The sequence below is a fragment of the Lissotriton vulgaris genome, chromosome 8 (assembly GCF_964263255.1).
Source record: "Lissotriton vulgaris chromosome 8, aLisVul1.2, whole genome shotgun sequence".
Taxonomy (NCBI): Eukaryota; Metazoa; Chordata; class Amphibia; order Caudata; family Salamandridae; genus Lissotriton; species Lissotriton vulgaris.
The window spans coordinates 1,377,981,380-1,378,007,407 of record NC_141696.1 but is presented as its reverse complement, the minus strand read 5'-3'; the positions used below and the strand labels follow the sequence as shown (position 1 = coordinate 1,378,007,407).

At 47.5% G+C, this 26,028-nt stretch overlaps 1 protein-coding gene across 1 annotated transcript in view; it reads left to right on the top strand.

Annotated features, from left to right (window-relative positions):
- The window catches only part of KCNE1 (potassium voltage-gated channel subfamily E regulatory subunit 1), a 139,959-nt gene that overhangs the window by 7,510 nt on the left and 106,421 nt on the right, over nucleotides 1-26,028 (top strand). The gene's annotated exons all lie outside the window — the stretch shown is intronic.

Sequence of the window (26,028 nt, the reverse complement as noted above, 5' to 3'; positions counted from 1 at the left end):
GATGACCCTTAGGAGGGGTGTGGGGGCACGTTGAATACTGGACTGGAATGAGAGTGGTTGACCCTTAGGAGGGGTGTGGGAGCGCAGTGATTTCTGGACGGGAGTGCGTGTGGTTGACCCTTAGGAAGGGTGTGGGAGCCCGGTGAATACTGGACGGGAATGAGAGTGGTTGACCCTTAGGAGGGGTGTGGGAGCGCAGTGAATACTGGAGGGGAATAAGAGTGGTTGACCCTTAGGAGGGGTGTGGGAGCGCAGTGAATACTGGAGGTGAATGATAGTGGTTGACCCTTAGGAGGGGTGTGGGAGCGCAGTGAATACTGGAGGGGAATGAGAGTGATGGCCCCTTAGGAGGAGTGTGGGAGCGCAGTAAATACGGGACCGGAATAAGTAGGGATGACCCTTAGGAGGGGTGTGGGAGCGTGGTGAATACTGGAGGGAATGAGTGTGGATGACTCTTAGGAGGGGTGTGGGAGTGGGGTGAAAACTGAAGGGGAATGCGTGTGGATGACCCTTAGGACGGGTGTGGGACCGCAGTGAATATTGGAAGGGAATGAGTGTGGTTGACCCTTAGTAGGAGTGTTGGAGCGCAGTGAATACTGGACGGGAATGAGAGTGGTTGACCCTTAGGAGGGGTGTGGGAGCGCAGCGAATACTGGAGCGGAATGAGTGTGGTTGACCCTTAGGAGGGGTGTGTGAGCACGGTGAATATTGGACAGGAATGAGTGTGGTTGACCCTTAGGAGGGGTGTTTGAGCGCGGTGAATATTGGACAGGAATGAGTGTGGATGACCCTTAGGAGGGGTGTGGGAGCATATTGAATACTGGAGTGGAATGCATGTGGTGTGGATGACCCTTAGGAGGGGTGTGGGGGCACGGTGAATACTGGACGGGAATGAGAGTGGTTGACCCTTAGTAGGGATGTGGGAGCACAGTGAATACTGGACGGGAATGAGTGTGGATGACCCTGTGTGGGGGCACGGTGAATACTGGACGGGAATGAAAGTGGTTGACCCTTAGGAGGGGTGTGCGAGCGCAGTGAATGCTGGACTGGAATGAGTTGGATGACCCTTAGGAGGGGTGTGGGAGCACAGTAAATACTGGAGGGGAATGAGTGTGGTTGACCCTTAGGAAGGGGGGTGGTAGCGCGGTGAATACTGGACGGGAATGAGTGTGGTCTCTGCTTTTGATATGCTAAGAGGACATGAATGGTGATGCCTGGCTGTTCGCTTCAGGGTGCCATACCTTTGTACAAGGGATGGCATCCTTGAGGCAATCTCCTTATGGCTGAGCAGCTCATACAAAGACTGAGGGCCATACGTGGCAGCGGCTGCCCATTTTGGACCACGCCCTCTGGTCTCATGTAGGACCGAGGGAGGCTTTGCTGGTGTCACCATAAGCCTCATAGTTTTGATGGGGTTACTGCTTCTCACCAAAGTCTGTCACCATCTTAATCCTGTTCCCCTGGATTAATGAATATCTGGCAGTGCCCTGGCCTTTTATCTCCTTGCAAATATTTGCTCAGCTTTGCTTAAGATTAACTTCTGTAAACTTGTAGACTCGGTGTTGAGATTTCAAATTTGTAGATGGAATCCGGAGTTTTGTGTCTAGAGGATCGAGGCGCTCTGTATCTGCATCATCTACCCACCTCCCCCCACCCCAGCATTACTACTGCGACGTCATAGCGAATGCGAGCATTTGTGGCCATCAGGGTTGTAAATGCACCAAAAGGCAGTGAAATAGGCAACATGGGCCCTTTGACCCTTGAAGATATCAGGGTGTTGACCGTGTGTCCCACCCTCAGCCCCTCATGAACCTCCTATTGGCTGGGCAGGGGTTGTGGGCAGGGCAGTAAATAGAAACTACAGACAATACAAAGAGCTCCCAGAGGTCTATTTACTCTGTAGGCTTCGCCTGCACTGCGCTTGCTCTGTGCCTATGAAATCTCTTATAGTTAATATATCCTAAAAGGGTGCTCTTATACTGAATTATAGTGTTCATTCGCTTTTGTATGGATCTTCTTTTGTTCCTCTGGCTGCACGCATTTGCAATACTTCTACTAAAGCTGTTCACACTGTTTAAGCCCCATTCACTGTCAAGATAAGATCCCTTCCCCTGGAAAAGGCAGAAAGCTTCTAACACTATGCTGGAATGCTTGCTTTTTTATTACTTAGTCCTGTAAAGCAGATGCTTTAGCCATAGAATGTTTGTGGCATTTGCTATTAATGCCTCAGTACCTTTCTTTGCACTTTCTAGGCATAATCGGATTGAGGTTTTCAACAAAATCAATTTTATTTGGTCATTATGATCAAATTCGAAACGTTGTAATAAACATTGCGCCTTAAAAATAAAGTTAACATACAAGACCTATGCTATATGCTACAACTAATCAGGCAGCCACAAGTGCAGTTGCCTTGCAGACAACGGGCTCATGATTCGGATGGTGCAGCAGGTGCAGTAGCACCGGGCCCAACAGTTGTCAGAACTCTTCTAAACACCTAATATTAGTATATTTTACTACTATACAGAGAGTCACAATTACAGTTACCCTGCAGTTAAAAGGGACTTGATTTAAAAGGTGCAGCAGGTGCAGAGGCACCAGGGCCAAAAGCTCTTGGGACCTCACCAAGCCCAAAATATTGCTAACATTTTAAACTAAACAGGTAGACACAAGTGCAGTTACCTTGCAGACAACAGGGACATACTCTCAATGGTGTAGCAGGGGCAGTGACACCAGGATCAAAAGCACTAAGCACCCCACTAAACACCTAAAATGTCTATATTTTACTACTAAACAGTCAGTCACAAGTGCAGTTGCCTTGCAGACAACAGGGTCATGATTCGGATGGTGCAGCAGGTGGAGTGGCACTGAGCCCAAAAGTTGTGAGAACTCCTCTAAACACCTAATATTAGTATATTTTACTACTATACAGTCAGTCACAATTATCTAGCAGGCACTAGGGCCATGATTTCAATGGTGCTGCAGGTGGAGTAGCACCGGGGCCAAAAGTTGTTAGAACTCCTCCAAACACCAAATTTTGCTGCATTTAACTACTAAATAAGCAGTCACAAGTGCAGTTGCCTTGCAGGCACTAGAGTCATGATTACAATGGTGCAACAGGTACAGTGACACCGGGGCCCAAAGTTGTAGGAACCCATCCAAACATCAAATATTGCAGTATTCTACTGCTCATCAGGGAGTCAAACGTGCACTCTCCTTACAGGAAATAGGGTCATGATTTGAAAGTTGTCATAACTCCTCTAAACACTAAATATTGCTATATTTTGCTGCTAAACAGGCAGTCACAAAGGCAGTTATCTTGCAGGCGCTATGGGCATGATTTGAATGGTGCAGCAGGTGCAGTGGTACCAGGCCCCAAATTTGTCAGAACTCCTCTAAACACATAATATTGCTATTACATAAATTACTTCCACTATTTCCCTCTTTCATTTCGTGTTTCAAAATGTTGCTATTACTTACGCACACTATACCACTAGTTACAGCATAATATATTGCCTTGTTGTATACAAACAAGTCATAACACTTGAACAGACTTTCTGTAACTTATATTGTACAACTACTCAGCAATCTACACCTTACAACAAAAAGCAGTGTATTATTAATCACATTATTAATCACATATAAGCAATACCTAATGCATTTACCAATGCTTGTGGTTCTTGCAGCAGCCGTCAAGAACTTTTGGTCCAGGAGTAGCATGCGCAGTGCCAAGGGACCAAAGAAAAGTTAAAAAAAAAAAGTCAGGGGCAGAAGCTGTTACCAGGGCTTAATTTGTAAAAATAATAAATAAGTGCAGGGGGCCAAAGTTTTTCTTAGGGGCCCATTGTGCCTGAATAGCCTAATACCAAGGATACCTTTTCTCGATTCCACTTCACATCTCTTTCTTCCACCACTAATTTCCCTTTGTCTTTGTCTGAATCTTTCGCGTTCCTTTTCATCCGGTCTTTCTGTCTTTATCACTGTTTTTCCACGGGTTTACACCTTCCTTTTACTCCGTTCGACCTTTTCTGCATTTCTCACTCTTACTATTGGTCTAACCGATGGTGGGCCCCAAATATGGATGCAGGTGCTGACCATCTTCACAAATTAAGCACACCAAGTGATTTCCCTGGTGACCATCCTACTCAGGCTGCTGTATACCGCAAATCAATGGACAACTGAGCGTAAGATGTAGAAACACCACTGTGTATGTGCAACCAGGAGCAGCTGGCTCCTAAGTGTCTATGATCGTTCCCTAAATTACTCCATTATTTTGTAATCCATTTATCTTCGGGGTTGTATAATATGGCACCCAAGCATAAAAGTATATAAAAGTATATCTTGTTGCTTGATCGGCGCCTGGTTCATTTGACGGAGGACAACAACCACATTGTCTTTGTTGTCTTGATTAAATTTCTTCGGCTTGGAAGAATTTGTCAAACATTCACTTGATGTGTGTCAATATATCCTGTACACCAAAGTGTTAACCATGTTTATGTAGCTCACAATGTCACTTCCTGCTTGATCACTTACATGGGTCTTCATATAATGAACATTTCAGCAAAAGTCAACATTTCAATCTATGCCATAACATTATTTAATCTAGGGCATAGCCTGGGGTCTAAAACAACATTTGTGCAATTTCACTTAAAATGTCAGTCCACTATCAAGCACAACACAACCACAGCTCTCTGTTGGTTATCCCGTTTGCAAGCGCTGGGACGCCCTATTACTGGGGCAGCCATGCGCTATACAAACACAACTAACATAACATAACATAACATTAACACATGAGTACTGGAACCACACTTGTGTTTTTTGCTATACTTGGAAAAAAGGTTCACTCTTTCATGTTATCTATGTATTAAATACTTGCAATAAGAACACTTTTCATCTACATGGATTCTAATTAATTTGATCTCTGTGCTCAGTGGGAGATAGTCCATCTCACTCTTAGTAGGTGGAAGATTTTGCAGATAGTTGCATCCAGTGTCTTGAAAGTTATTGCTGTGCAGTATCTGGCCAGCTTGAGTCTTGTGCATATTAAGGAGTTTTCACTGGGTGGAATGCAGGATATAGAGGTTTGACAAACAGGTCATGATTTTCCCAACGCTTTCCTTTCACTTTTATCCATTGTTGTATCTCTGCTGAATCCATTACGTCAGGTGAACAGATTAATGTTTCCAAGAAGACCTAGAGATTTCTTAGAGTCCCATGGTCTATTGATGCAGTATCACAGCTCTTAGAAAACTGTGCATGTTTTACAAGGGTGCAGTATTACTCCGCCCTGAGGCGACAACCTTCAGAAAGTTGTGGTTTTTCGAGGCACAACCTCCACCAACTTTTACCTGGTGAAAATCGTGTCGTGAAGCGTTCAATGGTAGGTAAAGACTGCGCGTCTTGAGATCATGGGTTCCTGCGGCGTTTTGTTGAAGCCCATTGAGCCGTGCAGCGTAAAGGCATGACATTTATAGAAGTTAGAGGTTCCTAGGGAAAGTCATTTTGCGATTGGTAGGCGTACATCTTGTCTTGGTGAACACAGAGTGCAGGCAGGAGGTTTATGTGTCTATGAACTACAGACATTTTCCACTTTAGGAGTCAGTGTAACTCAGGTAGCCAAGGTAGGGTTTGTTCAATGTAAGAATTAGCAGAAGCAGTGCATTGTCTTGATGTGCTCATTGTCCATAACGCCGCTTTTTATTCTTTGTTGTTCAAGAGATAATAAGCAGGCCATTTTAAATACAAATAATCCATATGTATTAATAGCAATGGTTTAGTCGATACCAGAACAATCACCGTCCAGATTGGAATGCAATATATATGTATACTGATGGACCAGCAACGTTAGATTAGAACATCTAACATTTGTTTTGTCCCAACTTGGAACTTTTTCAGGGATGTAAATGTTTGAAAAAATATATTATTAAGAAAATGATAACCCGGGCCCATATTATAAATTGTGCCCTGGGGGCCCAACGGACCTGTGCGCCCACTTTAAGTTCCCCCGGGGCACAACAGTATTACAGACACTTGTGCAGCCCTTTCTGTAATACTGATAGCGCTGGTGCAACATGTGCACTAGCGCTATCATGAGAGGGCGTTCCCTTCCTGGCAAGGGAGTGTTGCCCCATGCAAATGAGGGAGTCACTTTGCCTTTGTACCCATGCCATATTACTGATGTGGTGCTCAGAGGCAAACATGCCTTTAAGAGGCTCAGTAAAAGCTTACACACTTTCAGTGTACCCCCTAAAAGCGTCTCTCTGGGAGCGGTGTTGTTAGACAGAACAATGCATGTATTTACCACGCATGCCTTTACAACGCAGTCTCTACTCCGACTGCACCATTACCACGTGTTTGTTTACCACGTAAGTTATTACAATGACTTGATTTAGGGTGGCTGTCATGTTTCCCGGTTGGACCAAGAAAGAAACACTACCATTTTACATGCACACAGGTTTTTCCTAAGTTGTGTTCACTCTCACACAATTACTTTTAACACACATTTGCATCCATGACAGTGCAGATTAGTTTCCATGAACCACACTTGCTTACCAAATCAACTTCACAAGAACACTATCATAATACCTCGAACATCATGTACAAGATCTATACATACATTGTGCAAATGCGATTCTTTGATTTTACCCACACGGCGACACACCTATCTATAGCACATAAACAATGGTGGCCTGACTAGAACCTCAGCCCAGGGCAAGGATGCTTTCCAGTATAAATAAACCATAATTTCCGGCTTGAGGCAGAAGAGCACTGCTGTCATTTTCGAGGTCACCACACGCTGAAACCTCACCTCAGCTGCTTGCTCATCCCTCTGCGAAGAGGGATGTCCAATTTGTGACAGTGACGGGGACCTACAAACCTTCCCTTCAGGTAATGGGGTTGGATCATCCGATGGGGGATTCTAGGCAGAACATACACACAAACACCCTAGACACTTAGGCGAGGGGGAGTGAATAGTAGGAGTAAGCTATCTAGAGATTGTTTTATATGCATACATATATGAATGGTTGGGCACAATGGTGGAACTTTTCATTCTGTTCACTGTCCTGATATTGCTAATCACTTTTATCTGCTTCTGTCTATTGATCATTGCAGCACATACATTCTATACAAGAATCCCTTTGGGTCAATAAATATTGAATACGCCCCACTGTCTATTCCTTTTATACCTCTCTGAGGGAAAGAGTGACTCAGCGAAAGGGTTCTAGATATGTTACCACGATCCCCGGGAGAGCTCAGGGTCGTCATGTTCTGTGATTTCCAAAACTATTTGCCACCCATCTTGGTTTAGAGAGGCTAATGGTGGCACTGTGGGCTAGCTGGCCTTTAGAATGACATATCCTGCAGGGGTGCACAGAATCACTCTTGCACCATCCCTACATTTATATTGCCCAACTAACAGACAGTTTCTACTGGGAAGTAGGGAACTGCACAACAGGGAACTGGACTTTGGTATAATTTACTATTACAGCTCGAGTCTAACTAACTGTAGGGAAGATGTTGGCCTTCCAACACCAATCCAGGAACGTGCCCCCTAAAGCAAGTCGTTGCAACGTCTTTCATGATAAAGGAACGCATGGTAACATTGCAGTCGGGGTAATGAATGCATTGTAAAGGCCGATCGTGGTAGTGACTATGTGGTTAAGGATGTTTCCACTCTAGGGGGGAAAAGTGGACCCTCAGGCATCCTCCTGCAGGTGGGTGCAGTCACTCGCTGCACTCAACAGCAAGGGGATTTCTAATCCCCATTAAAAGTGCAGGCGGGTTGACGCCTGCACAGAGAAACACAGACCAGCTTTTAAACAGGTACTCTGTATTTCACATGAATGCACTACCCTCAGGGCATCACAAGTACTGTCCTGGGCAACACATTTATTTTAATTCAGCTCACCGTCCCTGTTTGTGCTAGGTGTGCCTTCTGAAAGGTGTTCTTTGCAAACAAGGAAAATGGGTCATACTTGTAACACAGCCACCAATTATTAATCCTTCCATCCACACCCTGGTGAGAGAGAGCATAGCAAAACCATAGATAATTTGTACAAGGGGGCTTAAAACCATTCCACTCTTTTGTAATACAAGTTACAATGTATATTCCAAATTGTCAATTCACACTAAAAGTAATGGGTAGAGAGATTAGCCATACATTCGCTTAATAGAAAAATTGTAATGCATGAAAATTCCCCAGAGAGATGGTGCTTCTCACTGTAAAAGACCTGACATACACTGAACCCTTGTGGTCAGGTAATATTGTGAAGTTTTATAAATAGTATTAGAAGGCAGTAGAACAGGTATACAGTGTGTTAGATGAGGGAACCCCTACCACGGTATCTTGCTGAGATTGGGCTTGAGGTCTTTAGGCGATGTCTCTACCAGTCCCACACATCGCCAGAGAGGGAGGTTATTCACGGAATCCCATATACCGTATGGCCCTTTGCTTGGACTCACAGGTAATGACCCTTGCATGAAGGCCATAGGAGGGGCCAGCCACAAGTCCTGTCCTTGCTTCTAATCTGTCTGCCAGCAACAGAGGCTCAAGGAGCTTACATTGGAGCCTTTCCAAGACACAGTAGCTCACTCTGACTTGCATTTAGATGAGGTGGGAATGGGGAAGCCTCTCCTAATTTCAATTCTCAGTGGCAAGTATCAGTGGTTTGTGACTACAACTGTGGTTGCACACTATTGATCAGATACCGACACCTCAGTTGTGGTGGCATTTGTGATATCTGAACTGTGTAGGGTGGCTTGGTTGGAGGGGTTGGAAAGTGGTCTAGAGCAGTGGTTCCTAATCTTTTGACTTCTGTGGACCTCCACTTTATCTTCAATGGAATCCAGAAACCGCCACTTAGTCATCAGAATCAAAGAAACCTTCATTCACCCATATATGGCCATAAGAGATGCATGGAAAATATACAAGTAAATGCAAATAAATAGTAGAAATAATACTGGACCATAAAATGTGCTTGCAGTTAACATGGCATACCTACCAAAGGTACACATAAGGTAATGATTCTCAACGTAGTCATTTACCGAAAACCGGGGACCCCGGCCTAAACAATTTAGATGATTTGAAACACAAAACAATACACAAATATTTTTAAAAAATCATAATTTTATTTTTGATGGGAAGGTAGGATTTAAAAGAAAATCAATTAAGGCAACCCATGGTCCATACTATATTTGATTAACTTTCACCGTCCCATGAATCAATCTAAGGATGCAAACTTAATTTTTATTCTCCAATTTCAAATTTCTCCACATTTACGGAACATTATAACATTTTCAGTTTCAGTTGTGCTTCTTTAATTATATACCATATGTTAATCTACTAAATGATTTAATTTTGTAAGCAGACGCAGACCACCTGAGTAGGCTTCACGGACCTCCAGGAGCCCCCAGACCTAAAGTGACTTGGCATCCCGGATTTGCCCGGATCCCGGTTTTTCGCCAGCTGTCCTGGCAGATTTCAAGAAATTGAGCTCACGTCCTGGTTTTTAGGTTTTTAGAGAGGGTCGGCTGAAAATGGTGGGAGGTATCTTATTAAGTTTTGCAAAGCAGAGATAGTTAGCAGCTGTTATAAGAAAGCAATTTAATTGACATGCATGCTACTGGCTTAAAAATTGCATTTTACATATGTTCTTACTGCCTCTTCTGTACTTCTCTGCTATGGAGCACTGTCATTCTGTGCGTTGGGTTGAAGTAAAAATTAGGTCCTTCTTCTTTTGTTGGGAAATGTCCGTTTTTTTGGCTTTAAAATTCTGGTCACCCTACCCAGACGGCATGTTAAGAACGGCTGGTTTAGGAGAAACCGTATACTCCCACTGATGTCTTCCCAAATGGAAAATGTGTTTTTTAAAGCATCACTTGTTCGTTTAAAGAACATGGACTGCTTTCGAAACAATGTTTTTCCATTTGGAAATGGGAATCCAGGGATGGAGGTCTGCTGTCTGTGGGAGCGCCCACGTATGGGGTATCATTTGGGGTCTACTGATGCCTGCCACACTGAAAGTAGGATCATGTCATACTGTGCATGTTCTGAGAGAGAAACATCAAACAACTTCTGGACAAGTTTGAAAGAGCGTTGAGATAAAGAACAACTACACACAGGATCAGTGCAGGGTTATAATGTTGTCAGTATTTTTACCTTATGCTCGTTCTTAGGGGAACAAAGTTCTGTTATGCAACATTTAGCCCAATGGATGTTTATCCTAACCTCTATTTTAACCGTTAGGTGAAAGTACAGGCTTTTCTTATAGGTTCCTCAGGTTTAACAAACAGGTAACTTACTTTTATAGTTTCATGGTTTCATCAGTAGATTGAAATGTGGGTGTCTTTAAATGTAATACATTTTCTTACATAGCGCAAGCAAGAACGCAGTGGAATGCAAAAAAATATACCGCTTGTTTTAAAGCGAGCAAACTAATCTCAGGACTATATTAGATGCTTTGGAGTGAGCAAACCAATCTCAGGGCTATACTGCGCGCTTTAGAGTGAGCAAGCCAATCTCAGATCTATGTTGCGCTCTTTAGAGTGAGCAAACCAATCTCAGGACTATACTGCGCACTTTAGAGTGAGAAAGCCAATCTCAGGGCTATATTGCGCGCTTTAGAGCGGGCAAACCAATCTCAGAGCTATACTGCGCACTTAAGAATGAGCAAACCAATCTCAGAGCTATTCTGCACGCTATAGAGTGAGCAAACCAATCTTACGGCTATACTGTGTACCGCCTTAGAGTGAGCAAATCAATCTCAGGGCTATCCTGAACCCTTTAAACTGAGCAAACCAATCTCAGGGCTATCCAGCACGCTTTCGAGTGAGAAAAACAATGTCAGGGCTATACTGCACGCTTTAGAGTGAGCAAATCAATCTCAAGAATGTCCTGCACGCTTTAGAGTGAGTAAACCAATCTCAGGACTATACTGCATACTTTAGAGTGAGCAAACCAATCTCAGAGCTATACTGCACGCTTTAGAGTTAGCAAACCAATCTCAGGAATATCCTACACGCTCCAGAGTGAGCAAACCAATCTTAGGGCTAGACTGTGTGCTGCCTTAGAGTGCGCAAACCAATCTCAGGGCTATCCTGCACCCTTTAGAGTGAACAAACCAATCTCAGGGCTATACTGCATGCTTTAGAGTGAGCAAACCAATCTCAGGGCTATTCTGCATGCTTTAGAGTGAGCAAACCAATCTCAGGGCTATTCTGCATGCTTTAGAGTGAGTGGAACTTGGCCCTTTTTGGCAGGTTCACCCCTAAACTTTTTGCCTTAAGCTCTGACATGGTGGTAGAGATTTTAGGCCTCTGCGCACTTTTGCACTGTGGCTCAGTGTAAAGTGCGTGCGCTCTCTGAGTGTGTTTGGTGAGATGGGCCTGCCCTCCCATAGGAATGCATGGGGGATATGTGTGTCATGGTAATTACTGGTATGAAGGGAGTGCAGGGTCGAGTTTAGTATGTGCAAAGTTGTGAGAATAAATGCTGCGCAATAGTGTGCACAGATTTATTGTGACTATTTTAGAAATTCCACTTTTAAAAGTTGGCATTTCTGTGTGCTCTGTGTCTGCCTGCATGATGTGAATTGCATGTCTGGCTTGTGAGTGGCAGGTGCTGACTGATGTGGATGGCTCCAGGAGCCAGGATGAGTCTGTCCAGTGGTGAATAGGGAGATCTGCATGTAGATGGGAGGGAGGAGTTTCACCTGGGACCGGAATAGGACTCTGCCTTCCTTACACAAAATGGCTCCACCTCCTGTGGTGCATCTGATGTCCCTGGCCTGTCCTGTGAAAAGGAGAGAGGAGCTTAGCAAAACAAAGTGCTCCAAAGCTCCCCTGAACCAGTTGTATCTGGTTCATGCCCTGTGCTCTTACAAAAAGTGATTTAGTAGTATAAATATAGGGGCCGTGACCCCATGTAAATGTTCTGTACTTGGGTGCTGCTCCTGCAGGGTTGCTGCTGCTGGGGCCCAGGGGCGGGCGGGCCTTTCTGGGCCCTGCCTGCCCCTTTTTCCCTGAAGACTTCTTTGCTGGGAGCTTTGTGCTCCATTTCTTTTTCCCTAAGGACTTCCCTCTTAGCGCCTGGTGAGCGCTTTTATTTTCACCTCTACCAAGCGCTCTTATTGCCCTGAAGAGGAGCGGCGCTTGTGCAGCGTCGCGCTGCCTAGAGAGAGTGAGGAGGGAATCCCCACTGTAGGGATTCCCCCGTTATGCCAATAGCGGCGGGTGCCCACCCCGCTTATTTTTATTTAATTAAGCAGTTGCCCACCCTGCGTCTTTGCTTCTCAGTTTAATTAATGCGCGGGTGCCAACCCCGCGACTTTGCCCTTATGGATTGAGCGAGTGCCCACCCCACTTTCTATTTTTAGTAAAGAGGGAGCCTACTCCTCATTGTGCCCCGAGAAGTTGCCAGCAGCGTCCGCCCGGAAGTCAGGCAAGTCAGGCTGTGACCTGGGCGGGGCCGGCGCCTGGGCTGGAAGAAGCGCAAGAGTTGCGGGGCTCCCATGAACTGTGGGGAGCCCTGGAAGAGGAGTCAGCCCGGAGCCTCATGGGCTTCATATCGAAAGTCCCGGTCCTGAGACGGGGGACCGGGTGAAGCATGGCGCATAACGAAGTGGGGCTCCCGTGAGTGGAGAGAGCCCCGCCAGCGCCGCAGCCTGTTTCCCACAGAGGTGGCGCGAGGCACATTGCTGGTGCCTGCACCCGCCGCATCCAACGGGAGGAGCCCCCCCGCATAGCCCGGTGAGTGAGGGCTAAGGGGAGGGACATGGCCGCATTTCGCTCCCGCGCTACGAGGGAGCATAGTTTGTTTTTAGTGCCAGTGCGAGGCACCGAGTGAGAGCGGCCCCGTCTTTCAGTGGGCTGCTCCAACGAGGCAGGCATGATTTTGTTTTAGGAGCCAGCCTGCTCCAACATGGGCCATGATTTCCAGACCCTACGTGGCTCCAACAATGGGCAGTTTATTCCAGATGGGCCCAGAGGGGCCCAGGCTTTTCCCCCTAGGACTTAAGATTATCCTGACTGAAACTTTGAAACGAAACTCTGGACCTTCATCACTCTACTTTGGAAGAAGACAACTGAAGAATCTCCCTTGTGGTCAAGGAGTGACCACCCTGCACAAGCAGGCACCATCCAGCGATCAACATCTTGCTTTGCCGCAACCTCCCGCCAGAGCCCGAGCCCAGAGCCTGACAAGAACCGGATTCCCAGACATCCAACAGCCCAATCCACAGTCCCTGCAAAGCTGAGACCCGTGGAGGCGACGTGAGACATGGGACCGGCCATTTTGAAAAGTCTGTGACCTTCTAACTGTGCAGCCCGAGGTCCCCTCGAAGCTGTGCTTTGGGGATTAAGAAGCCCCAGCCCCGAGCAGCATCTGCACCGAAGAACAGCCCTGAACACTCCACGAATTCTGCGTGGGGCCCTTTTGCATTTTCCTGCTTGACGTGCCTGCCCGGTCACTTACCCGTTGGCTAGTGGCCATCTTGGCGACGATCCCATGAAACTATACCGCTGGTATGGTTGCTCCAGGCTGGCCCTTGCTTCCCTGAAAAGAAGCAGCCCCTCAGAACTTGCTGGTCTGAGTAAGAAGCCTACATCGATTCCTGCGTGGGTTGCCTTTGTCAAGGCTTATTGCCTCCAATCTTGAAGCCGACACCGCCGACTGCGAGAGCCTTTGTGACACAGCTCGTGACTCCATCCTGGTTGTCGTCGATGACTCCCGGACCACGTGGCTGCAGAGACAAGCTTCCCATCAGCACCTGATCGCATCCCGACATCGCCTGGTTCCATCCTGGTTCCACGCTGGTCACTGGCTAGTGACCCATACTCTGTCCCCTCTGCTTTCAGGTCCTCTACATCTTCGATCCACCCTTGGATCCACCCGGACTCTTCTCTTCTGGCCGCCTGCAGCATCTTCACTCCAAGGCTCCATAGATCTCCACGATGAAACCCGACACACTTTAGAACCTGTGCACCCGCTTCCTGTGGGTTAGGTAATGCGAGTACTACAGTGCTCCTGTAGAGGTTTACATCCCTAGTGTCTTAGTTTCAAGTGGTTAAGTTCTATTCCAGTCGGAAGGCTCCTATATCTTTAACTTTATAACTTTTACGCACCTATTGACTTCAATGTGTACACTTGTGTGCTTTCAGACACTGCACACTCCTTCCGTGGGCCTCCTGCTCCCTAACTATTGTTAGCTCATTGTAGCCCCAGCGATTCCCAAGGCCCTAGGCCTTACCATTGTTTGTGTCGTGGTACTTATACCACTTTTTTAATATGTGGTTTGACGGGCCACCCCGCCCTATCCATAATTGTGCAACTTTTGTCTATTCTATTAAGTTACTTGTTTTGCGCTTGTGCTTCTGTGCTCATAAAGAGTTCAGGGGTTTGTTTAGATATAAATACATATATATTTTCAATATATCTTGTTTGGTGTCCTTTCATTTGGTATTACAAGGATTTCATATGGTAAAACAGCTGGCTTCACATGCCCTCTTGAGTTTAGTCTAAGACTGCTTTGTCCATGCTACCCCTAGGATAGCTGGTCTATAAGGTTGACTTTACAACCATCACCATAAAGGTTGTTTGGACAGGTGCAAGGTGCTCACTAGAATAGTGAACATCATATATCAGGCCAACTTCTCACAGGCGCTATTTGCTTGCAGAGCTTTGTGTGGCTCCAACGTTTGGCATATTTGTTTCAAGGGCAATTGAGAGCCCATGCCTCATTTTTCTATCTCCAGCTGCCCAGCAAGTAGTGGGCAGCTGCACCGTTCAGGTCTTTCTTTTAGGGGACATGTTTGAGTTCAGAGTGAGATGCACTCCTTCGCCCCTGTACTTCATAGCTGCGCAGCACTTAGTGCCAGCTGCAATGTTTAGGTTTGCGCAATTGCGCACCAATGACTCCTGCTGCATTGGCAGCACACCCTGACTTTTGGACAGAGGGCATTTGAAGGCCTTAGAGATGGCCAGTTGGCCAGGGGGACTATTAGGTTTGTAGGGCACCAGGTCCTAGTGTGATTTATGTAGGTGCACAGGAAATGTCATTCATGTACTGTTTTATGCACCATGATTTATGCTCTAGATGTGACTTTATGATTAGGAAGTTTTACCTACTGTGTTATGTTTTATTTTAGTCTCTACTGTGGTTTAGGTATGATTTATTCCCTACTGCGGTTTATGTTAGTAAGTTTATTACCTAAGGCGAGTTATGTTTAGGAGATTATGGTCTACTATGTTTAGGCTTATGAGGTTGGCGCAGAATATTTCTTGCCTGATGTGAAACTGTGCATAATATGATTTATGTTGCAGGGTGATGCTGAGTACAGTGTGCCAGTAATTACTGGTTGTGTTCTAAGTTCATGATGTCTTACTTTTACAATTTGTACCAAGTGATTATTCTGACAGTGGCCCAAGTGGCCCTGTCATGTGTAAATAATCCCCTGAAAATATTGCCCAGTGCCAGTTGGCACAGTGTATATTGTGTGATTGCCATCTAATGTGTTTTATGATAATACAAAGGCTATTTTTAAATATAACCTTGTGTGGAATTCTTTTTGAGGTGTGCCTAGTATGTTGTTGATGTGTGTGTGTTGCGCAAATGCTTTACACATCGCCACCGGGATAAGCCTGACTGCTCGTGCCTTTGGCGTGTAACTCCCTTTCCCTGACTAGAGTGGTGGCCTCTGCCTGGCTTTGGCGCAAGCCTTAGCCAACCAAAGATCTCCTTTATAACAGAGAGTAAACCAATCTTAGGGCTATACTGCACCCTTTAGAGAGTGCAAACCAATCTCAGGGCGCAGTGGATAGCAAAGGGGACCATGAGAGTTGGTGAAAGGAGACCATGAGAGTTGGTGAAAGGAAGTAAAATGACAGAGATGTGGCTTAAAAGAGACCATTCTCAAGCGGAAGATGCTAAAAATGAGGCGCTAGTTTTTAGGTCTTGCGCCTAGCGTTGCAGTACGCAGCACTGAACGTGCAGCGCGAGACCTCTAGTACGGGGTTCTGAAAGCTGACCACACGCTTGTGTGTATGGTTTTGCTTTCGCCAGCTGCCATTGGCGTTAGCGTGTTTTAAAAAAAAAGAATAAGGCATGCAATTGGGCAAAGGCGGGCGCATGTCCCACCTTTCCTCCGCCCAGTCCCATCAGTGTTTATTACGTTCAGCAGCGCGTCTTCGCCTTGCTGCCACGCTCCGTCGCCCCTGCTCCACTTTGGTGCGTGTGCACCACAGGTTTCCATTCCCTTCCCTGCTCTTCTGTGGTGCGCGCCTACCACTGGTTTCGATTCCATGACGGCCTCAGAAATCTTATCCGACACCAAGAAAGGGGATGGATGGATTCGGCCTTTGAGATCCATGCGATGCGGGCAAAAGGAATCATTTCAGGAAACCAGTTAGAAATGTTTTTTTTTACCCAACCTTTCGTGTGTGTTTTATTTATCTTGAGGCATTTTTCCTTTGGATTTTCCTGATATGATTCCTTTTGCCCGCATAGCATGAATCTCAGAGGCCGAAACCATCCATCCCCTTTCTTGATGTTGGATAAGATTTCTGAGGTCGTGGAGTGTTCAGCAGTTTGAGGCGCTCTGCCTCAGTGCATTTAGGGCTATGACGTAGGGTGGATGTATAACTCATGATCAAAAATAAGTCTGCCCCCCCAAAAGCGAGTTCATAGACCTATAATCTGTAAACACCTGTACAAATTAAACATTGCCTCATCTTCTAAACTGTCACGGCCAATCCAGACCCAGTCTCAGGCCACTAGCAGTGTACCTCAAGGCTGGTCCCAGAACCTCCTGGTCACTGATAGATCGGCCCCATTACACCTGGTCACGTGCGCTCTTGAGCCATCACGTCATCATCTCCTCAGCCCTCTGAGCATGCCATGGCCAGGGACCCTCTGTCCTGGTCAGTCAGCCAGGTCAAATGACCCTCTGTCCAGGTACTCTGCACCTGGGCACCCTGTGGCAAGGACCCTCTGCCCAGCTGACTCATCTCTGGGCAAGGCATGGCCACGGTCACTCACCCACCTGGGCAGCCTTCGGCAGACCCTGCCTGACCTGGTCAACATCCTCCAGAGCCCCCTAGACCAAGCACTCCTCCCCCCTCCCTCTTAGCTGGTCAACCAGCGTCTTGGGAGGTCATAGCTAGGCTGCCCCTGACCTGCAGCCATCTAGTATTCCAACTTAACTCTATGTTATCAGGACACCACACCACCAACTGTGAACTTCCATAAACACAAAGCATTCTGGGAATTGTAGTCTTTATTTTCACTCATGGAATCAATTGGACTCACGCTCCTGCTGAAAGTGCACCAAAATTGTGAACCCCTGTTCAGATGGCATGGAGTGAGGGGCAACATCCCAGGGCTGGTTGCTATCCCGACTGGCCCCTCCTCCCTCTGACATGGTCAGCCTCTCCCCTGGGCGCTTCGTGGCCGGCAGGGGACCAATATGGCAGGAGCCCCCCCTGGCCGGGTCACCAGGGGGCTTGGCGTGCCAGAGGAGGCTTCCTATTCCTTCCGCGCTGGGTCTGCTGGCCGGGACCTCGGGTACCGGAGACAGGAGTCGAGCTTTGGGGGAAGGCAGATAGGGTTTCAGAGGCTGAGGCCAACCAGGCGCTCCCCCGCAATCCAATGGCTTCTAATTAAAAGTAGCTGTTGGGGCTCGCGGCCCGGCTACTGCAGGAATGGCTTGGGATGGGGCCCTCTAAATGTGTCTCCAGGGAGGGTTAGGAGAGGCAGGAGAAAGCCATCCATCACTGAGGAGACAGGCAACTTAACCCCTCTGGCTGCGAGGGGGGTTGCAGGACACGGTGCAGCTCAGTGCCAGGTACCGCCACAGAAGGGGTGTACTGAGCGAATGCTGAGCCGTGATCATCTCAGCTCTGACCAGTGCTGCAAATGGAAGTAGAAAAGTGCAGCCATTCAGCGTAATTCACTGCTCAAGAGAGCCCCCTTGCCTTGGGGAAGTGCTCATACTCTCCCATCAAAAGTATTGCAGCAGTGCTGAGAAGTGCAGGTACTCTACCGTTAAACGTAATAATGCATTGCTCAGAAGTGCAGGTACTCTTCCGTTAAAAGTATTGAGCAGTGCTGAGAAGTGCAGGTACTCTCCCGCTAAACATAATAATGCATTGCTCAGAAGTGCAGGTACTCTTCCGTTAAAAGTATTGAGCAGTGCTGAGAAGTGCAGGTACTCTTATGTTAAAAGTATTGAGCAGTGTTGAGAAGTACTTGGTCTCTCCCGTTAAAAGTAATACAGCAATGCTGAGAAGTGCAGCTACTCTTCCATTGATTTGCACTCCCTGGGCACCCTAAAAAACTGTACCTGCACCTACAACTCTGTTCCCGCGTAGCGGATATATCGCTGCCGCGGCTTACTATTCTCCTTCTGACGCCACTCACGGGGATTCCCAAGGCCATGCCCACTACGGTCGGCCACGCCCCCCCACCCTCGTCTACTTAACGCGCTGATTGCGAGCGCGACGACAGAGATACAGGTTCTCCTGAGGCGGAAGCCGGGAGACAGATCGCTCGAAAGCTTTTAATCATTACTGTATATTGTGTTTTTTAAAACTTGATTTGCACTCCCTGGGCACCCTAAAAACTGTACCTGCACCTACAACTCTGTTCCTGCATAGCGGATTTATCTCTGCCGCGGCTTACTATTCTCCTTCTGACGCCACTCACGGGGATTCCCAAGGCCACGCCCACTACGGTTGGCCACGCCCCCCCCACCCTCGTCTACTTAACGCGCTGATTGCGAGCGCGACGACAGAGATACAGGTTCTCCTGAGGCGGAAGCCGGGAGACAGATCGCTTGAAAGCTTTTAATCATTACTGTATATTGTGTTTTTTAAAACTTGATTTGCACTCCCTGGGCACCCTAAAAACTGTACCTGCACCTACAACTCTATTCCCGCATAGCGGATTTATCGCTGCCGCGGCATACTATTCTCCTTCTGACGCCACTCACGGGGATTCCCAAGGCCACGCCCACTACGGTCGGCCACGCCCCCCCCCACCCTCGTCTCCTTAACGCGCTGATTGCGAGCGCGACAACAGAGATACAGGTTCTCCTGAGGCGGAAGCCGGGAGACAGATCGCTCAAAAGCTTTTAATCATTACTGTATATTGTGTTTTTTACAACTTGACTTGCACTCCCTGGGCACCCTAAAAACTGTACCTGCACCTACAACTCTGTTCCTGCGTTGCGGATTTATCGCTGCCGCGGCTTACTATTCTCCTTCTGACTCCACTCACGGGGATTCCCAAGGCCACGCCCATTACGGTCGGCCACGCCCCCCACCTTCCCCGTCACTTCCCCTATAAGACATGTGCATTTACCGGACGCGCAGCGGACGAGCGCAGCGGGCGCGCCTAAGGCAAGGCCATCTGCGCCCGTCCGCGCCGGACTCGCGCCTAGTGCCAGAAACTATGCCCGCTTTCACGGCCTACGATACTCTAAATCCGATTTATGCAGGCTTGACCAGCGCTGCTGCGATTGCCCAATTAGAACTGACTTCGGTGACGCATACATGACCCCCACATGTCCCTCCTGTGGCTTTCAAGCACCAACCAACCCCCCGACCGTCACTCCTAACCGGGCTGATCCACCTCCAGATAAACAAGCGCAGACTGCTATAACTAACCAGACACGAGCTACCAATCTGGGCAACTGCTCAAAAACGATGATAGATAGAAACAGATCTCTCAAATGTATACTATTGAACGTAAGGTTTTTGCCGAAGCATAAACATGAAATCGAAGCATTAATCACAGATCACAACGCTGATCTTATGTTCCTCACAGAAACCTGGGCATCACACGCCTCTGGCCCTGACTGGAACATCGCCACTCCCGAAGGTTACTCTGTTGAATGCATAAACAGAACAGGATCTATAGGTGGAGGAATTGCGATAATTCATAGATCGCACCTCAAATTGCTTGTCTGCTCCCAACCTGACTTAGAGGCTGAAGCTATGACCTTTAAGATTAAAGAGAACAACCGTCTAATTTTCGAGGGACTGCTTGTGTATCGACCCCCCGGCCCCAGAGGCCCCTTCACCAAAGCATTGCACACCTTTCTAGAAACAACGTTTGACGCAGTTACCTGTACTATCCTGGGTGATTTCAATTATCATCTAGAGGAGAGTAACGATTCGGACTCAGCCACTCTACTTGATAACCTCCTCAGCTTCGACATGAAGCAACTGATTGACAGACCCACTCACTCAGCAGGGCAAATCCTTGACGGGATCTTTTCCAACAGTAATTCCATTAAGATCATGTCTATTCTCTCTGTACCATGGTCTGACCATAATGCCATCTTCTTTAATTTACAACTAAAAAACCCTATAATTCAGCGTAGAAACTGCATGCCTCCTGAAAAAACCCGTCCCTGGAAAAAACTTGAATTATTATTATTATTATTATTTAATTTTATAGAGCGCGTAGTCACCCGTAAGTATCCCAGCGCTAAAATCAGTACAACTAGGAGTCAGCAAGGGAAGGGGAGAGACAGTTTAAGGGAAGAGGTGGGTTTTCAGTTGCTTCCTGAACCGTAGGTAGTTGGATTCGGTTCTCAGGTAGTGCGGTAAGGCGTTCCAGAGACGTGCGGTGTGAACCGAGAAACGTCTTCCTCCTGTTCGGGCCTTCTTAATTCTGGGGGTGACAATGAGGTGTTCCTGGTCGGAGCGGAGGGATCTAGGGGCTTTGTATGGTTTGATACATTTTTTTAGGCTTGGGGGACCATTGTTTTGGAGCAATCTGTGTGCTAGGCAGAGGGCCTTGAACATCACACGTTCTCTAATCGGAAGCCAATGGAGACACTTCAGCGCTGGTTTGGCTGAGGCTCTGGCTGGGGTGTTAGTAAGGATCCGGGCAGCTGCATTTTGGACCCTTTGTAGTTTATTCAGGGTTGCCTCTGGGGCCCCTAAGTAGATGGAATTACTAAAGTCGAGCCTAGAAAGAATCAGTCCTTGGATCAGCAGTTTTTGAGAGTTGTGGGGGAGTAGGGGTAGGATCTTTCGAATTGACCTGAGCAGCCCAAAACACGTACCGGCTACCTTTTTTGCCTGTGTTGCAAAAGATAATTCCTTATCGAGCCAGACACCCAGGCTTTTTACCTCTGGTTTCGGATCTGGGATCGGGCCTAAACAGGGTGGCCAGATGTTATGAAGTGAAGTGGGTCCCTTCTGGCCAAGGAGGAGAATGTCAGTCTTTGAGCCGTTGAGTTTAAGAGACGATCTCTTCATCCATCCTTGTATCTGCTTCAGACAGTTGTAAAGGTCCGCAGGTTGGTGTTTCGGATGAAAAAGGGACACCACTAACTGAGTGTCGTCGGCATAGCTGACGATGCTCACTCCGAACGGGATAACAACCTCCTCCAATGGGGACATGTAGATGTTAAATAATGTGGGGCTCAGGAAGGAGCCCTGAGGCACGCCACATTGGAGGGGAGTGTCGGAGGAGCAGGTGTTGTTCTCCCAGATTTGAAAGGAGCGTTGACTTAAAAAGGACGATATCCAGGACAGAGCAGTTCCTTCCACACCGACGCTCATGAGTCGTTGGATGAGGAGCTGATGGTTGACGGTGTCGAAGGCCGCACTGAGGTCGAGGAGGATCACTGCCACTGATCCTCCTTCGTCAAAGAGTGCTCTGGCCTCCTCCACCGCCATTAGAAGGGCAATGTCGGTGCCCTGCCCGGGCGGAAACCCGTCTGCGAGTTTTTTAGACGGTTGTTGTTCTCCAAAAATTGTGACAGCTTTCTGTTCACCATTTTTTCCGCGATCTTGCTGGTTCCCGGGAGGAGGGAGATTGGTCTATAGTTTGCCAGGTCGACAGGGTCAAGGGAGGGTTTTTTTAGAAGTGCCTTGACGACTGCCGCCTTCCAGCTAGGGGGGACGACTCCTTGTTGAAGGGAGGCGTTGATGAGGTGAGTGAGAGAAGGGGCGATCGAGGGTGCTACCTTTTTGAGAATACGTAAAGGGGCAGGGTCCCTGGGAGATCCGCTTTTAATAACTTGCAGCGTATCTTCGACTTCTTCTACTGTCACTTGTCCCCAGGAAGTGATGCATGGGAGGGTAGGAGAGTTGCTGGCTTCTCTCTCCTCGCTCGAACTAGTAGGTGGAATAGAGTCGAGGATTTTTTGGATTTTCTCCTTGAAGAAATTAGCCAGCTTGTGGCACTTTTCCTCATCAGCTTTGGGGTCTGGTGGGTCTCTCGGTCCCGAGTCAGGGACTTTGAGGAGTTCTTTTAAAATGGTAAAAGATTCTTTACTGGAGCTAGCGGAGTGTTCTATTCTCTCTTGGAAGAATAGACTTTTGGTTTTGCGGAGGGCGGTTTTGTAAATTTGTGAGGCGGTGTGATAGGCTTCCTTATTTTTGTTAGATTTGTCCTTCCTCCAAAAGCGTTCTGATCTCTTGCATTCCTGTCTCAGAGATTTGAGCGCCGGAGTATACCAGGGAGCGGGAGCCACTCTTTTTATGTGTTTAAGAGTGGTGGTTTTCGGGAGGAGTTGGTCTAGTGAAGATGTGAGCCAGGAATTGAATTGTTCGTCGGCCGTGACCGGATCCATGGAGAGGGCAGGTGTCGAATCTGAGAGTAAGCTGGCCCACTCTGCCGGTTCAAGCTTGTGCCAACGTCGGTCCGTCACTCGGATTTTGGGGGGTTGAGGGAGTGCTGTGGCAAGGTCCCAGGAGAAGGGAACAAGAAAGTGGTCTGACCACGGAAGGGGGATGGGGGGATCTGAGGTGATATCCCCAATATTGGTCAGGACGGGGTCCAGAAGGTGTCCTTTGTCGTGGGTGGGTTCGTTGTTGACAAGTCGGATATTAAATGACCTAAGGTCCTGCAGGAGATCCAAAGCTAAGGGATTGGTGGGGTCGTTAAGGTGAAGGTTGAGATCGCCCATGAGGAGGAAGTTCGAGGCAGAGGAAGCTGATTGTGATACCATGTCAATGAGGGCGTTGAGGAAATTCCCTGTTGTCCCCGGAGGGCGATAAATCAACAGTCCTGAGATGGAGTGTGTCGGGGAGATTTGAAGGGCGAAATGGCAGCTGTCGCAGTCTGCAATGTTGGCGTTGCTAGTCCTACAGGCGAGATGTTCTCTGTGGATAATTGCCAGCCCCCCTCCTCTCCCTTTAGGTCTATGTAAAGTTTGAATGAGGTAGCCTGGGGGAAGGGCAATGACAATATCCGAGTCCGTGCTAGCAGAGAGCCAAGTTTCTGTGAGAAACAGCGCGTCCAGGCCATGATCCTGTATCAACAAGTTGATTTCGTGCGCATGCTTAGGGAGGGAGCGGCAGTTAAGGAGGCCAATCTGTAGCCCTGGCTTTCCCAAGCCTTGTTCGGCTGGGTTATAACCTACTAGCCGAGACACTGGCCAGAAATCCCCCCGACTTTGAATGTGGAAACAGCGAGGACTGGGCTATTAACTACAACAATTGGATCACTGAGGCAGTCATCGAACTGGTCCCAATTGTAGCGAAGAAACCTAGAAAACGGTCCGCCACTGCTCAATGGTACACGGCCGAGGTTAAAGCAATCAAAATTAAGTGTCGACGTATGGAGCGGCTATGGCGCTCGGACTATAGTCAGGAAAAAAAACAGGAATATTTAAAAGTTCTACAGGAATATAAACTTATAATAGTCCAAGCAAAATCCACCTATTTTACAGAGAAAATTCAAAACTCCGCTAACTCTTCCAGGGAACTATTCAAAACTGTAGCCCATTTAACAAAACCCCCCAGGGACACCGTTTTAGTCCAGATCAGAGCTTTGTCGATGGAATTGCCACCTTTTTTCAAAAAAAAGTACAAACGGTATATGATGACCTCAGTACCATGGTATCCGGCACACTTACCAATGAAGTCGGACAATCCACCATGACCACCTCCTGCTTCTCTAGTTTTTCCGTACTTGAGAAGCAGCAAGTCTGTGACCTGCTCATCCAGATGAAATCTGGCTCCCCGCTGGACCCTTGCCCCCCCCCATGTACTGCATCTGATCCCCGAGACCATCGGAAATATTCTGACCCCCCTGCTTAACAAAATCATTCTTCAAGGTGAATTCCCAAAAAATTGGAAAATGGCCTGTATTAGACCTATTCTTAAGAAGGACACTCTTGATCCATCTGAGCCCAAACACTACCGTCCCATTTCCTGCCTACCCTTACCTGCTAAAATCCTGGAAAAAGCCATGAACCAGGAAATTATGAGACATGTGGATGAAAAGAAGCTGCTAGACCCGTCACAGCATGGTTTCAGACCCCTACACTCCATGGAATCAGCTCTTATCATGGTCACTGAAAAAATTCGCAAAACCATGGACGAGGGTGGTCGGTCGGCCCTGATATTATTAGACCTTACAGCGGCCTTCGACTTTGTAAACCACTCTGTCCTACTAAAAAGGCTAATCTCCCTAGGCTTCACCGACTCTGCCCTGGCCCTCATCGCCTCTGTTCTAGGCACCCGCACTAACCAAGTGTTCTGGAATGGATTACAATCAGCTGAATTTTCCCTTCCAGGTGGGGTCCCACAAGGATCGGCATTGTCGCCTACATTATTCACCTTATATGTGACACCTCTAGCAGCCCTGATTAGATCCCATGGCCTACAATTGGTGTCTGACGCCGATGACACGTAAATCATAGTGTCAATCTCACAGTCCATCGAAGCCACGGCAGATCGCTTTAGAAACTGCCTTACTGGGGTGAAGAATTGGATGAGCCACAACTTTCTTAGATTAAACACGGATAAAACCGAAATCATCGAGTTCGGTCACAAACCGTCTATCTGGAGTGACCTATGGTGGCCCCCGAAGTAGGAATTTGCCCTCTCCCTGTAGACAAGGTCAGAAACCTCGGCTTCCTATTAGATAAAGATCTCTCATGTAAAGCCCAGGTTAATCAGGTGACGTCGGCTTGTTTCTACAGCATCAAGGTGCTCAGAAAGGTCCTACACTACATCCCGGTCATGCTAAGAAAGACGGTGATGGGAGCCCTCGTAATGTCTCGGATAGACTATTGTAACTCCCTCTATCTGGGAGCAGGAAAAAAAACAACTGTTCAAATTACAGGCAATCCAAAATGCGGCAGCCAGGGCTTTACTGAACCTCCCCAAACGCCACCCTACATCCAAAGCCATTCGGGAGCTTCATTGGCTCCCGGTCAGACGCCGCATTCAATTCAAGGCTCTGTGCCTGGTACATAGATCTCTACATGGCAAGCGACCTGACGACTTCATTAATCTACTGCCCAGATATGTACCTTCGCGAACACTGAGATCAGCCACCCATGACCTAGTATGCCAGCCCAGAATTAACAGAGCCCGATGGGGAGGAAAGTCATTCTCCTACCAGGCGGCTAAAATATGGAACTCGCTACCCCCAGCACTACGCGCTCAAAAATCTAAAATGAGCTTCAGGAAAGAGCTAAAGACCTGGCTCTTTACCTAAATCGATCTGCCCCACTGCTTTCCTCTCCTCTCTGTATCTTACAGCGCCAAGACGCCGCGGCATTCGTGCGCTTTACAAATATTTCAGTCAGTCAGTCAGTCAGTCAAAGTATTGAGCAGTGCTGATAAGTGCTGGTACTCGCCCCTTAAAAGTAATGAGCAGTGCTGAGAAGTGCAGGTACTCTTCCGTCAAAAGTAATGAGCAGTGCTGAGAAGTGCAGGAACTCTCCTGTTAAAATTATTGAGCAGTGCTGAGAAGTGCAGGGACTCTTCCTTTGTATTGAGCAGTGCTCAGAAGTGCAGGTACTCTCCCGGTAAAAGTAATCTGCAGTGCTGAAAAGTGCAGGTACTCTCCCGTTAAAAGTAATGAGCATTGCTGAGAAGTGCAGGTACTCTCCCTTTCAAATTAAAGAAGTACTTGTACTCAGTACCTGATTGTACCAGTCCATTTAAAGCACCCCCACGGATAGATTGTGAAAGCCCATTACTTAGTAAAAGGTACAATCAACAGTTGTGTGCTTGATTTGAAAACATCCCAATATGTTTGTTTATATACATGCCCAAAA